Raw genomic sequence first — 12,401 nt, 5'->3', positions numbered from 1 at the left:
ATGTACGTTCGCACTGTTGTGCATCTGCCTACACTGTCCATCCTGTGAAGATGAAATCCTGTCCCTGCTAAACTCCCACTCCCCCAGCCCGTGGCAACCACTGTTCTGCTTTTCTATCTGTCCCATTCTGGTCACTGCAAGCAACTCACATGAATGGAATCCTACAGTACTTGCCTTTCTTGTGACCAGCTTATTGAGCTGAACATCATGTCCTCAAGGTTTGTCCATGTAGTAGCAGGTGCCAGAAGTTCCTTTTAAAAGGCCGAGTGAGGGGCGCCTGGGTGGCTTAGCCGGTTGAGCGTCCGACTTTCGCTTAGGTCATGATCCCGCGGTTCGTGGGTTCGAGCCCTGCGTCGGGCTCTGTGCTGACTGCCAGCTCAGAGCCTGGAGCCTGTTTCAGTCTGTGACTCCCTCTCTCTCTGACCCTCCCCTGCTCACGCTGTCTCTCTCTCTCTCCTAGAAATAAATAAAAAATATTAAAAAAAAAAAAAAGGCCGAGTGATATTCCGCTGTGTGGACACACACTGCTTATCCACCCATTATCCATCCATCCATTAATGGACACTTGGGTTGCTTCTGCATTGGGGCCACTGTGAATAATGTGATGGACATGGGTGTGCAACATCTCTTCCATATCCTGCTTCAAGTCTTTGGGGGTACAGATCTAGATGTGGAATTGCTGGGTCATACAGCAATTCTATTTTTAATTTTGTGAGGAACCAGCATACTGTTTTCCACAGTGACTACACCATTTTACATTTCCACCAACAGTGCATGGAGGTGTCCAGTTCCTCCATCTTCGAATTTTCTGCACATGGTTTCCTGTTGTTTCAATGGCAGCCATCTTGATGGGTGTGAGATGGTATCTCACTGGGTTTTGATTTGTATTTCCCTGATGATCAGTGAGGCTGAGCATCTTGACACGGCTTATTGGCCATTCTACATCTTCCTTGGAGAAATGTCTATTCAAGGTCATTTTGTAGTCAGACTGGATTTTTTTGTTGTTGTTATTGTTGTTGTTCAGTTTAGGAGTTGTCATAAAATCTGGATATTAATCCTTTATCAGATACGTGGTTTGCAAATATTTTCTCCCATTCTATAGGTTGCCTTTTTACTCTTGACAATGACCTTTGATACACAAAATTTTAAAATTTCATGAAGTCAAATTTGCTGACTTGCTAACTGTGCCTTTGGTGTCATAGCCAATGAATCACTGACAGATCCAATGTTACAAAGCTTTTGTTTGTTCTAAGAGTTTTTTAGTTTGAGCTGTTACATCTTTGATCCATTTTGAGCTAATTCTTGTGTTAGTACAGGTCAAACTTTGTTCGTTATTTCCCTGAGTGGATATCTACTTTTCCAAGCATTTCATGAAAAGACTGTCTTGGCTCCCTTGTCAAAAGTCATTTCACCATCTTTGCAAGGGCTCACTTATGGGCTGTTCATCCTATTCTATGGTTTATATGTCTGTCTTAAAGCAGCATCACTATCTTGATTACTGTATTTTTGTGGTAATCAGGAACTGTGATGTCCTCAAACTTGTTCTTTTTCCAAGTCTGTTTTTGTTTTGTTTTGTTGGCTACTTGAGGTCTCTTGAGATCCCAATATGAATTTTAGGATAGATTTTTCTGTTTCTGGAAAAAATGACACTGGGATTTTGATAGGGATGCATTAAATCAGTAGCTCACTTTGGATAATAACAATATCAACTTCTCCAACTTGTCCATGAACACTGGATTCTGTTCTATATTTGTCTCCTTTAATTCCTTTTAGCAATGCTTTCTCATTTTCAGTGTATATATCTTTCACTTCCTCAGTGAAGATAATTCCTAAGTATTTTCTTCCTTTTGATGCTACTGCAAATGGAACTATTTTTCTCAATTTCCTTATCAGATTGTTCACTGTTCTGGTATAAAAACGCAACTGATTGTTGTGTGTTGATTTTGGAACTTTGCTAAATTTATTTGTTTCAACAGGTATTTTTGTGAAGTCTTTAGGTGTTTAATTTTTTTAATGTTTGTTTTTTTTTGAAGGAGAGAGACAGAGTGTGAGCATGGGACAGGCAGAGAGAGGAGACACAGAATCTGAATCAGGCTCTGGGCTCCAAGTTGTCAACACACCCAATGCAGGGCTCAACTCATGAACTGTGAGATCATGACCTGAGCCAAAGTTGGACACTTAATTGACTGAACCACCCAGGCACCCCTTGTCTTTAGGGATTTTTACATAAGACCACATCATCCACAAGCAGAGATCATTTTACTTCTTCCTTTCCAGTTTGAATGCTTTTCTTCTTCTTTCCTCCCCACTCTGGCTCAGACTTCCAGAATGAGGTTGTATAGAAGACGTGAACATGAGCGTCCATCCCTGTCTTCCTCCTGATCTTACAGGAAAAGCTCTCAGTCTCTCACCACCAAGTCTGTTGTTTGTGTGGTTTATTCATAGATGACTTTCATTATGTTGAAGGATTCCTTGTACTCATGGTTTGTTGCACATTTTTATCAAGAAAACTTGTTGGATTTTGTCAAATGCCTTTTCTCTATCAACTGAGATGATCGTGTGGGCTTTTCCCCTACAGTTAGTTGATGTGGTGTACTACGTGGTTTGATCTTTGTATGATGAACCATTCTTGCATTTTGGGATAAATCCTACTGATTCATGGTGTTTAATCCTGTTAATATGTATTGGAATCTGTTTGCTAGTATTTTGTTGAGGATTTTTGCATCAATATTCACAAGAGATATCCGTCTGTAGTTCTCCTTTTCTTGTAGTGTCTTTGGCTTTGGTATCAGGGTAATGCTGGCTTCTTAAAATAAATTAAGTGTTCCCTTCTCTGCAGTTTTTATACAAGGTTGAGGAGTATTGGTGTTAACTTTTCTTTAAATGTTTGGTAGAATTCACCTGTGAAGCCATTGAGACCAAGGCTTTCCTTTGTTGGAAGGCAAACCTTTTTAAAGTTTATTTTGAGAGAGAGAGATCCCAAGCAGGTTTCACATCATCAGCTCAGAGCCTGATGTAGAGCTTGAACTCCCAAACCATGAGATCCCGAACCTGATCCAAAACCAAGAGTCAGATGCTAAACCAAACGAGCCATCCAGGTGCCTTGAGATTTTTTATTAATGCTTCAATCTCCTTGCAGTGGAGGTCTATTCAGATTGTCTAATCTTTCATGATTCCATCTTCATAGGTTTTGCGCTTCTGGGAATTTGTCCATTTTATCTGGGTTACTCAATTTTTCACATAATTGCTCACTGTGCTCTCTTATTAATACTATATATCTGTGGGAGCACCTGGGTGGCTCAGTTGGTTGGGCATCTGACCTCAGCTCAGGTCATGATCTCGGTTTGTGGGTTTGAGCCCTGCGCCAGACTCTGTGCTGACAGCTTGGAGCCTGGAGCCTGTTTCAGATTCTGTGTTTCTTTTGGGCTCTCTGTCCCTCCCCCACTCACATTGTCTTTCTCTCTCTTTCAAAAATAAACATTTTAAAAATACTATATATCTATAGCATTGGCAGTATTTGTTCTGGCTTTCATTTCTGATTTGTCATTGCAGGCTTCTCAACCTAGCTAGAGGTTTGTCAATGTTGTTGATCTTTTCAAAGAACTGACTTTAGGGTTCATTAATTTTCTTTGCTATTTTCCTACTCTCTATTTCATTGATCTCTGCTCTAATCTTTATTATTTCCTTCATCCTGCTAGCTTTGAGTTTTGTTTGCTCCTTTTTTCTAGTTCCTTAAGTTGTAAAGGAAGGATGATGATTTGAGGTCTTTTTAAAAATATAAACATTTATGAATTATAACTTTCTCTCTTAAACTGCCTTCACTGCATGCTGTAAGTTTTGGTATGCTGTGTTTTCATTTTCATTCATCTGTAAGTATTTTCTGACTTTCTCTGTGATTTGTTCCTTGAGCCACTGGTTATTTATGAGCGTGATGTATAACTTCTACAAGTTTGAGCTTTCCAGTTTTGTTTCTGATTTTGAACTTTATCCAGTTGTGATCAGAGAATACATCAGATAATTATTTTTTTTAATGTGGAGGTTTAATTTGTGGCGTAATAGCACATATATTTGAGAAGGATGTGTATTTTGTCACTGGTGGTCAGAGTGCTTTGTATTTGTCCATTAGATCTAGTTGGTTTATTGTGTTGTTCATGTCCTCTATTTCCTTATGTCTGGGTGTCCTATCCATTATCGGGGGGGGGGGGGGCATGGACTCTCCTACTCTTGCTGTAGGACTTCCTATTTCTCCCTTCAATTTTATTAATTTTTTTCCTTCATTGATTTTGATGGTCTGTCACTGGGGGCATAAATGTTTATACACACTTACTTTTCCTGCACTGAACTTTATTAATATAGAATGTTCTTGGTCTCTTGTAATCTTTTTGATGTAGAGTATTTTGTGTGATACCTGCATACTAATATATAGAGTATACTATAATAGTATACTAATGCCTATAGAAATCTCTCCTTTCTTTTGGTAACATTTGCATGGGATACCTTTCTCTATGTTGTCACTTTCAACTTATGGGTGTATCTGAATCTCAAGTGAGTCTTTTGTAGACAGCACAGGGCTGCATCAGGTTTTCTTACCCATTCTGCCAACTTCTGATGTTTCATTGAAGAGTTTAATTAGTTTACATTGAAAAGTTACTTTAAAATTAGTAACTTATAAGGGAGGGACTTATGTCTGCCATTGTGTCATTTGTTTTTCATATACCCTGTAGCTTTTTGTCCTTCATTTTCTTATTTTACAGTTAAACTGTTTAAACAGTTTAGTTTAGTTTAAATTTCTCTCATTTCCTTCTGTGTATGTTCCATAGCTGTTTTCTTTGTGGTTGCCATGAGGATTACATTTAACATTCTAAAGTTATAACAATGATTTGAATTTATACCAGATGGATTCCAAATAATGTACAAAATCTCTGCTTCTTTATAGCTCTGTAGCCACCTCTTTCAGTTGCTGATATCACAAAATTACACCTTTATACAGCGTGTGCCCCCAAATACAAGCTTACCATTCTTTAAAATGCCGTAGTCTCTTAAAATATGCAGAAGTCAAGATTTGGGGTGACAAGAGATATAGTAATATTAGCTTTCACACTAGTAACTTTTTAAATTTAAATTTCTTAGTTTGCTATGTCATGTAGAAAACAAAAAGTGTAGATACAAACCATTGTTACAGTGAGCTAGCTTTTATAATCACTCCTGTATTCACCTTATCTGCAATCTTTATTTCTCTGCCTGGCTTTAAGCCACTGTCTTGTGGCCTCATTTCACATCGTGGGACTCTGCTGAGCATTTCCTATAGGGCAGGCTTACTGGTTACAATCTCCATCAGGATTTATTTATCTGAGAATGTCTTAATTTCTCCCACTTTTGAAAGACAGTTTTTTGCAAAAATGACTCTTGTTCATAACTGGTTTTTGTTTTTTTCTTTAGCAACTTTGAACATATCAGCCCACTGCCTTCTGGCCTCCAAAGTTCCTGATGAGATTTTTGCTGCTAATCTTCTTGAGGATCCCTTGTTAGGAGATGATTTGCTTCTCTCTTGTGGCTTTCAAGATGATCTCTTTGGCTTTTGTAAATTTGATTGTAATGTGTCTTGGCGTGTGTCCCTTTGAGTTCATGCCTTTCACTAAGTTTGGGAAATTTTCAGCCATTTTCTCTTCAAGTATTCTCTGTCCTTTTCTCTCACTCCTTTAGGGTCTCCCATGACATGATTGTGTCCCATGGGTCCTTTAAACTCTATTTTTCCTCAATCTTTCTATTTTTCTTCCTTGGACTCAGTAAGTTCCATTGTTCTGTCTTCAAGTTCATGGATTTTCTTCTACCTGCTATCTGTCTTTAATGTCACTAGTGAATTTTTCATTCTAATTATTCTATTTTTCAGCTGAGAATTTTTGCTTTTGGGTTTTTTTAGGTTCTTTATTTGTATTTCCATTTTGCTCACACAATATATTCTTGACTTCCTCTACATCTTCCTTTACCTCTTTGAGCATCTCTAAAACAGTTTTAAAGCATTTGCTTAGTGTATCTGCCATTAGATCTTTTTCAGTTTCTGTTGCTTTGTTTTCCTTTGAATTGGCCAGTTTCCTGTATCTTCGTGTGCCTTGTGACGTTGTTGTTGTTGTTGAACACTGGGCATTTGAATCTAATAATGTGATAACTGTGGAAACCAGTTTCTTTCCCTCCCAGGATTTGCTGGTTTTGTTACTGTTTTCAGTGGGTTTTTTGGTTGATTGTTGTACGCGGTCTCTGCACCAAGCATCTGCCTCTGGTGTAAATGTAAGGTCTGTCTAGGTGTTTTCCGAGCCTTCCCCTGGGCATGTACTCTTTCTAATTTCCCCATATATACAGTTGTTTTTTTACTGTCCTAAGTTTTTAATGTCTGGCTCTTGAAAGGGGAAAAAGCAAAAAATGAACTGGGGGAATAATGGTGCTCTGGTTCTTTAAATCCCCTGGAAATCACTTCAGCTGGATAGGAGGGACTTGTGACAATGGGGAAAGGATCACGATAATAACCAGCCCCCTGCCTCTGTGACCAGACACAGCCATAGCCATCAGAGCAGAGGATCCTGCTCTCTGGAGGATAGGGTTCTTCTTGCTCACCTTGGCTCCCACATGTGTGCGGTCTGCTCCACGATCATGTGCACAGTGCCTGCCAGGGTCTAGAGTGCAATACAGGTAGTGACCACCATGCCTAGAGCTGAAATTCACCGAACTGTCCAATTTACCCTCAGAGGGTTCCCCTGAGATTTGCAAGCCTTCAGCTGACTCCTAAGCTACAGACAGCTACACAGGGCAGGTTCTGCCAACCCAAGTGTCCAGATTGAGAGAGACTCCTGGCGCTCCGGACCGCACTGGCTTCCCAGAATCCTCTCTCCCCAACCCAAAGGCTTTTGTTTTCCTCACTAAAGGGTTGGATGCAGTGGGCATGATCTCTGGCCTTCCTCCCTTTCCACCACCCTACACACAGATGAGATGTCTGGAGCTACGGCAACTATCTGTGCTCCCGAGGCATCAAACATGAAGAAACTGGCAAGATGCACAAGATGGCAGAGGAAGTGACATCAGCAACGTGGTGGACTAGGAAGCTCCACGCTCTTGACTCCCCTCAGAAACGTCGATAAAACTGCAACAAGCAAAATTGTCAGAACTAACTTTGTGTGAGCTCTGGAAACTAGTCAAATGTCTACAGCAACCCAACAAGGGCTCAACCAAAAAAAAAATCATCTTCAAACTAGTGGGAAAGTTTTGTGGTGTTTTTACTGACCCTTGCCCCATTCCCTTCCTGGCATGGTGGAAGTCTGGGTTTAGAAGTGAGGGCAGCACAATTCCTAGTTTCCTCCTTCAAATGCGGGCAGAGCCAGCCTTATTTGCAAGTTATTGTGGATAAGTGTTCTCCCATCTCAGAGGCCTAACAGATGGATGCGAGGCACATGATGCAGAACTCAGGGAGGCAAAGCAGCAGCCACTGTTCATAAAAGAGACTGTGGGTAGAGACACATAGTAGAATACCTAAGGCCCAGGAAAAAGGGGTAGAAAGCATGGACATTCAGAAGCAGCTGTACACACAGGGGTATTCAGAAAGCCCCCACTCCCCCAACAACAAAAGACAAATTATTCAGGAAAGACCTGAAAAGATATGAAGTTTCCACCTGGGCTGATCCGGAAGCTCAGAGCAAGCCTCACTGAATGTCAAAGGAGAGCACCAGGATGGAGCCAATGTGAAAAGGACAGGAAAGAAAGGGTTGGTTTGTTTGTTCATTCATTTTCACGTGTGTGTGTGCACAGGTACACATTTTGTTTGTCTACTTCCTGGCATTCAAGGTTTCAAGGAAACCTCTGCCAAACACGGGCTGAACGGGAGTTAAGGAGCAGAGACTTTGGTGAGCACACACATGGAATAGTCTTTGCAGAAATAATTTGGAAAAGTATCAAAATTAACAGTGCTACAGCCTTCAACAATACAGACCAACAGACAGAGGGGTGGCTCAGTCGCTTAAGTGTCCGACTTCGGTCATAATCTCACAGTTCATGAGTTCCAGCCCCGCATCGGGCTCTGTGCTGACAGCTCAGAGCCTGGAGCCTGCTTCTGATTCTGTGTCTCCCTCTCTCTCTGCCCCTCCCCCACTCACTTCCTGTCTCTCTCAAAATAAACAAACATTTAAAAAATAATAAAATCAAACAAACCCCCACCCCCTCCAGGCCCCTTCAGCTCCCCCTGCTCTGCCCAGCATGGCACACTTGGCCCGCTGTCTTCTCTGTATGCTCTGCTCCTGAAGGTCGACTTCCTGGTTCCTGGGGACAGGGATCCTGAACATGTAAGGGGACAGACTAGACATGTTGTCCCTGGAGCGAGCAGCAGTCAGGACCAAGGGCTGCAGAAGCTGGAGAGCTGAGGCTGGCCGCTCTTTGGTTCTCGCTTGCCGGCGGGGCCACCACCAGCATCGGGAGGGAGCCCACTCCTCCAAGGCCACTGCCGATGTGCGGAAGGGCCGGCAGCAAGACCAGCGGTCTGCTTTATATATTTTTTTTGTCTGCTTTATATATTTTTTTAACATTTTTTTTTTTAATTTCTGAGAGAGAGAGAGAGAGAGACAGCGTGAGAAGGGGAGTGTCAGAGAGAGAGGGAGACACAGAATCTGAAACAGGCTCCAGGCTCTGAGCTGTCAGCACAAGCCCGATGTGGGGCTCAAACTCACGAACCGTGAGATCATGACCTGAGCCGAAGCCAGCCACCCAACCGACTGAGCCACCCAGGCGCCCCACTATCTGCTTTATAGAACCCCTATATGGACAAGATGCCAGGTCCTTCCTGAGGGCAACCTGGAGGAGCGGGTGGGCAGCTGGGACAAGCCATCCCTCACTGCTACCTCCACGGGGTCCCCCGGCCCACCTCAGGATTTGGCCAAAGAAGACCTTAGGTCTTAACGCACCAAATATGGGCAAGGTGGAGAACGCAGTTGCCAAGCCACCAAGCAGGGCTTGGAGCTCAGGCACTGGGCTACGTGGGGACAGGTCTGGAAAGCTGACCTCTGATGCCTAGCCTCCAGCCTTCAAGGTGTGGCTCCTCATGTCCTTCCCAGCTCTGGGAGCTGGGCGAGCGACTTCTCAGCGGTGGTCGTTCTCGGCACTGCCCCTGCACTTTCTAACCCAGAGCTGAGGAGTTGGGTGGCGAGCTGCAGGGTCCACGAGGGTCTCTGAAGGGACCTGAAGCAGGTCCCCAACCTGGGGTCCCACAGCCCCCATCCAGGGAGCGGGTGAGGGCAAGCGGGGGTGGGCCTGACTTCACTGGATATCCAACAGCTTGGCAGCCAGCCACTGGCTGGGGCAGCCCCATGGCCTCCGCCCTGAGTCACAGAGGAGACACACAAGGTGTGTCCAACCCGCTGTGTCAGGGGGCAGAGTCCAGCCCAGGCGGTACATCCTTTCACTTTGAACTAGAACAGTTAGGAGACTCTGGCACCAGGATACTCTCTGGTGGAGCTTCGGCTGGGCCCCTGCCTCTGAGCCTCACACGCCAAGGCGGCCAGCTACACAGGGATGAGCCTGAGGCCAAGTCCGTGCTAGAGACACAGAGGTGGCCAGCCCAGGTGGGGAATCAGAGGGCAGTGCCCCAGCAAGACAACTTCCAAATTTAGCAAATAGGAAGGTCAGGGGTGCCTGTGTGGCTGTTAAGCACCCGACTTGGGCTCAGATCATGGTCTCGCAGTTCATGTTTGGAGCCCCATGTCAGGCTCTGTACTGACACCTCAGAGCCTTGGAGCCAGTTTTGGATTCTGTTTCCCTCTCTCTCTGTCCCTCCCCCACTCACCTTCTGTGTCTCTCAGAAATAAAATTAAAAAAAAAAAAAAACATTTAAAGAAAACGTCAGCCAACTATATCTAAATTTGAGGCAATGAGTAATTTTATAGTAGGTTGCACATACCGCATGGGACACACTTATGCTAAAAAGTGACAGCCTCATAGATAATCAGGCTCAGAGAAAGGATGGGGCTTCCAAGTAAGGTGGGCAGAGCCCAACACCAGCCCACCCTGTCCCTCACCCGGGTGCTACTGGCCTGGTTTTTCTCTGAGCCTCAGTTTCCCCATCTGTAGAATGGGATGGGTGTATAGACAAGAAAGCTTGCCTCTCAAAGTGTCTTGAGTCCAGCACCATCGGCCTCCCCTGGGAGGAAGGTCATGAGCAACACGGAGTCCCAGGCCCTGCCCGAGACCTGCCGGCTCAGCCCTGCGGCATAAGGGGAAGCCTATGACCCAGGTGTGTGCAGAGGTGAGGAGAGGCACTGCGTGCAAGGCCCTATGGGCGTGTCCCACACACAGGAATACTTGGACAGGTCACTTCACCCTACTCACAAAAGAGACGCCACAGAAAGCCAAGAAAGGCAAGGGGCCTCCTCAAAGCCAGGCAGGCCAGCGCACTGCCATGTCACAAGGGGGCCCCCACAAAGCCAGTCAGGCCGGCACACTGCAGTGTCACAAGGTTCCCCCCCACAAAGCCAGCCAGGCCGAGCACCACCATGTCACAAGAGGCCCCCTGCTCAGGTGCACACTCACTGAGCTCTGATGTCCCAAGAGGTGTCTGGCCCCCTCCCCACGCACAAATGGCCGTGATAGACACACATGGGGCACCCCACATTTCCTTCTGCGGAGCAGAGGCCAGCACTTGGCAGGGGCATTTCCCAATTCCACCCAACTGCCCCTACCTCCTGGGGACCCTGCCCCCAGAGACCAAAGTGCCTGGAATGTGCTCCCCTGAGTCACTGACCCTCGGCAGATGGGTATCAGCTAGTTGAGCCACCCAAGGCTCTGGGTCCAGAGGTTTCTGGGAGAACAGTGTTTTCCCAACCGTTATCACCACAGCCGTTCACTATCTGATCAGGGTGCTGCTCTTCTCCAATCCACCCTTCCTCCCCCCACCTTCTTGGGATTTAGCACAGGACTCCTATCTCTCAAGTTCATTCCTCAGCCTTTCCCTATTTTGGGGATACCACTTTGCCTTCTTTCCGTCCTCCGAAGCACCAGGACCCCACAGGCTATTCCTAGTCAGGTCTGTCTCACTCGGTACGCTGTCCACCCCGCCCCACCCCTGTACCTGGCAGGCCCCAGCAAGGGGGAGGTCTGTAGCCGGGGGGTATCAGAGAGCAAATTCCTGCCTCCCAATGGCACCCACTCAGGCTTCCGTGTGGGTGACTCTGCAGGCTGGGGGCAACACAGTCACTGTGTTCTGCTGACTTTTCTGCCGTGAGCCTTATGCTTCAAGCTTCTAGCAGGCTCATGGCAGAAGCCATCCGTTATCACAACAGCCACTCACTATCTGATCAGGGCGCTGTTCTTCTCCAACCTATCCCACTCCTTCCAGATCCAGGGGGTCCTTCACCTGCACAAACCTGTCCTGAGGGCCTGTCTGGCTTTGGTTTGGACACACATGGACAAGTCTAGCCCTGGGTGGCCTCAGTTTCCCCATATGTAAATTAAGTAAATGGACACAGCAGAGCCTAACTGCAGGGCGAGGTGGGGACTGGATGACCCTCTGTGGGGTCAGGGCACAGGGACACATCACTCACCACTGCCCCGGCCGGCTGACTATCAGCGCCCATTCTACCTCTCAGGGAGGGGTGCCTCGGATGGCATCTGCCCTGTGGTAGCAAGGGTGCCAGCCAGGCCAGCTGCTCCTCTAGCATGGGGCCCACACCCCACCCACCAACCCTCACCTGTCTCATGAGCTCAGTTTGCCCAGGAACTTCTGAGCCTCTGCTCCCCACCCAGGAACCAGGAACAGCCTTCTCCAGAGCTTGTTGCTGAAGAGGACGGGTGCACAGCCCCAGCTCTGTCCCCAAGTGGAGACCAGGCACAGAGCAGCCCCCTTGAGCCCAAATTCCTGCATCTGGATCTGGGCTGCAAGCGCACTGGCCAAGAGAACGTGGAGGCGGCGGGGTCAGAGGGACCAGAGCCTCGGAGAGAAGTTGCTAGAGCCCTCTTGGATGGCCCCGAACATCCAGGGCTCTTGTGCGCGGCCAGGCCTCAGCCCTGCATGGCCTCACAGAGCAACTCTAGGCTTGCTGGAGCCCCAAGGGCCCACTCAGGCTCATCGTAGAGCCCCACCAGCACACCCCAGAAATCCTTAAATGCAACAGCAGCAGGAAATACATGGCCCTGGCAACCCAAGTGCCACCACACCCGAATGTAAGCAAAGACACGGCTTCCTTGCTGTCCTATATCCTCTCCCAATCAGCCTGGCCTCACGAGGCCCATAGCAGGTGACAGTAACACCAGAATCCAGCATGAGGGAGACCCCTGCCTTTGGAGAGCTGCTGGGATCTGCTCCTTCTGGGGCTTTCCAGCTCGGTAGAGAGCACTGAATGCTGCACGCATGCACACCCATGACAGCTCCCTGG

This window comes from Hyaena hyaena, unplaced genomic scaffold (assembly GCF_003009895.1).
Source record: "Hyaena hyaena isolate Hyena2069 unplaced genomic scaffold, ASM300989v1 scaffold_218, whole genome shotgun sequence".
Classification (NCBI taxonomy): domain Eukaryota; kingdom Metazoa; phylum Chordata; class Mammalia; order Carnivora; family Hyaenidae; genus Hyaena; species Hyaena hyaena.
Note: the sequence above shows the minus strand (reverse complement) of the source record.